Source organism: Petaurus breviceps, unplaced genomic scaffold (genome assembly GCF_028583685.1).
Source record: "Petaurus breviceps papuanus isolate PSGF00001 unplaced genomic scaffold, PetGlider_PUasm1.0 189, whole genome shotgun sequence".
Taxonomy (NCBI): domain Eukaryota; kingdom Metazoa; phylum Chordata; class Mammalia; order Diprotodontia; family Petauridae; genus Petaurus; species Petaurus breviceps.
In genome coordinates, this window is record NW_027185809.1 from 46,526,313 (window position 1) to 46,529,555 (window position 3,243).

Here is a 3,243-nt window from a genome sequence, read left to right on the forward strand (position 1 = left end):
CTTCCTCCACAATGCTTGATGTGTTCACTACTTCATTGCTCTCCCAGTTCTACTCCTGACTTATCTTTTTTTTTTTTTTTACCATGATTCACCAGCCTCCTAATGCTATAATTGTACTTATACCCTTAAGCCTTCTCATCTTAGAATCTTATTTGAACCCTGTAACTCCTTTCTCTAATTGGTTGGCTTCTCCCAGAATTCCATTTTTTTTTTAATAAAGTGCCCTGACCTGCCATGTTCATTCTTTCTCTCCTCTCTAGCTTCCACTATTGACTCTACTGAGTTCTTTCTTCACTATACCCCAATGCAGGTAACTTTTCCCACTCTGATCTCCTTTCACCTTCCTTTTATGCATTGTTTTTTTTTTTTCCATTAGAGTGTAAGATCCCTGAGGTCAGGGACCATCTTTCTTTTGGCTTGAATTTTGAATGAATTCCTAGCTTATCACTTTGTCTGGTACATGGTAAGTGCTTAATCAAGTCTTATCATCACTTGGCTTGATGTTACTAAAGAGAATTTCTTACTTGAGAGAGGTTGGGATATATGACCTCTAAGACTGCTTCCAACTCTATGATTTTATAATTCTAATTTATAAAATCTTTTTTATGGGGCAATTATGCACATTTTGAAAGGATTAACTGGAGGTTGGTTTCAAATAGAGTTTTCCTAATGCACTTAAAATCCGATTTGCTTTACAATAACTCAATTTGCATGTAACTCTTCAGGAATATATCTACTTAATAAAATAGGGCAAGCTAGTCTTAAGAAAGTTATGAGAAGTGAAGGAAATTACTGTCCATCTAGTTCTTGTACAACCAGTCTTCATCAAGATTCTCTCTACACAGACATACACTCATATGTTACATTTATATACATATATGAATAGGTATGCATGCATGTGTTATGCATTGTATGTAGAGCTATATTTACACATTGATATATATGCATATATAAGTATATGCATGCATGTATATATATATATATGTTTATGCATGTCTGTGATTGTGAATTTTGCTTCTCTTTCTCTTCTAAATCTCTGCATTCTATTTACCTTATTAGATTTTAAGCAACTCAAGGACACATCAAAGGCAATATTAAAAGAAATCTATCTTCTCCATGAAGCAATTTGAGAGGTTTAGAAAATGACACCCCTTTTATTCCACCTCAAAAAAACATCCTTGCTTCATTTGTAAGCTGATTCCTGATTTTATTTTTTTCTTGGTGGACACAAGGCCTTTATTCCACAATTAGTAGTCAAGATAAAAGGAAATACCTTTAGGAAAGAAATAAGATGATAACACCAATTGAACAAAAATTTTCAATGAATACTGTTTGAATTCAGTTGTATTTTGTCAGCAGGTGTCTGATAGAGAAAGAGTCCTGGGTACCAGTAGAAAAGAAGTCTTAAACCTAGAGAGGTAATCAGAAAAAGGAAACTAAGCATTCTTGATAAAGTTAACTTACTTCTCCCCTACTGGGCCAATTGTCCTGGTTCAGAACAATATCTGCTTTTTGAATTATACCTCTCTATGGTGCTTAATATCCTTCATTCTTATCCCCTAAAAGGCTCAGTAAATACTTTGTTAACTTCTGTGTATTGAGTTATTGATTACAGTGGACATCTCCCCAGCTTCAGAAGTTAAATTGACTTCTAAAAAACATTGTCTTCTTTAGAGTCATTTTCTTGAACCTTTCCATTTCCATTGCACCTTACCCATGTCCTATGAATTTTTAAAAATGCTAACTCTGAGACTTCTATGTTTAAGTTGTTTAAGTCAGATCTTTCTAGCTTTCTGATGTCACTTAACCTCCATAATTTAATATTGCAGGAACTTACAAGAATATTGCTATGTATCCTCTCTCTACTAATTCAACCTAAACTCTCTCTAGGAATGAATAGAAAGTCATCATGAGTTTTTATGATGAAATAGTTACTCACTCTGAGGCTAATTTGTACACTCAGACACTTACTACCTGTGTGGCCCTGGGCAAGTCAGTTAACTCTGCCTCAGTTTCTTCATCTGTAAAGTGAGCTGGAGAAGGAAATGATGAACCATTTATTTTTTGTTTTGACAGTTGTCCATTTTATTGCATATGCCAAATAGAAGGGTACTACGTACAGAGGAGATAGGGGAGGATAATTTTTTAGTCTCCTCCTCTTAGGACAAAGTCTTGATGACCTCCTCTTTCTTAGCCTGCAGATGCTCTTCCCTACAGTTTCATGCTTCTTTAGTCTTAGACCTTCAAGCATCAGCTTGGACAGCAAAGAGCTTCTTCCAGGCCTTGTCTGCCTTTAGTTTATGAACATGCTCCATCAGGATTCACTTATTCTTGAACACATTTCCCTTCACCTTCAAGTACAGGCTGTGGTACATGTGGCGGTCAATTTTTTTGGATTCACGATATCTTCTAAGCAGACGGTGAAGAATCCTCATTCACCTCATCCAGGTCACCTTCTCAGGCATACAAGCATTGGCAGTACCCTTTCTCTTACCAATACCCATGTGCCTGCCCTTCCTTCAAGCCAGAGTATTTTTTCAGCAACTGGCACGAGAGTGCACAGTAATGGGCTTCCGGATGATAAGCCCATCTTTAATCAGCTTCCAGATCTGCTGGCAGGAATTGGCATTGGCAATTTCATTGGTCTCATTGGGGTCAAGCCATACCTTCTTCTTTCCACATCGAAGGACACTAGAGGCATGCCTCTTCTGAGCCTGCACATACTCATGGCTGCAGCAGCAGCTCAGAAAAGGAAAGGAGAGAATGGCAAACCATTTCAATGTCTTTCCCAAGAAAATCCCAAATGGGGTCATGAAGAGCTGGACACAACTTAAACAACTAAGCAAACTACTGAGGTTAACCTGGTGATGGAATTCTCAGAATGTAGGCATTTACTCCAACATAAAACCTATATATTTGCAGCCAACTTTTTATCAACTTATCAAAAGATGTATGTATGTATATTTATGTATACACACATGCATATTGCAGATGTATATATGTATACTACATATTAAGTGCCTGCTATGTGTCAGCCACAATGCTGGGCACTAGGGATACTAAAACAAATGTATAACAGATCCTGATCTCAATGAACTAAGTCTATCTGTCTATACATCTATCTATCTATCTATCTATCTATCTATCTATCTATCTATCTATCTATCTATCTATCTATATATCTATCTATCTATCATCTATCTATCTATCTATCTATCTATCTATCTATCTATCTATCTATCT

General features: G+C 36.4%; 1 pseudogene; it reads right to left on the reverse strand.

Moving 5' to 3' along the window:
• Positions 1–2,057: 2,057 nt before the first annotated feature.
• On the reverse strand, positions 2,058–2,813 carry LOC138163959 (large ribosomal subunit protein eL19-like; annotated as a pseudogene).
• Positions 2,814–3,243: the final 430 nt, after the last annotated feature.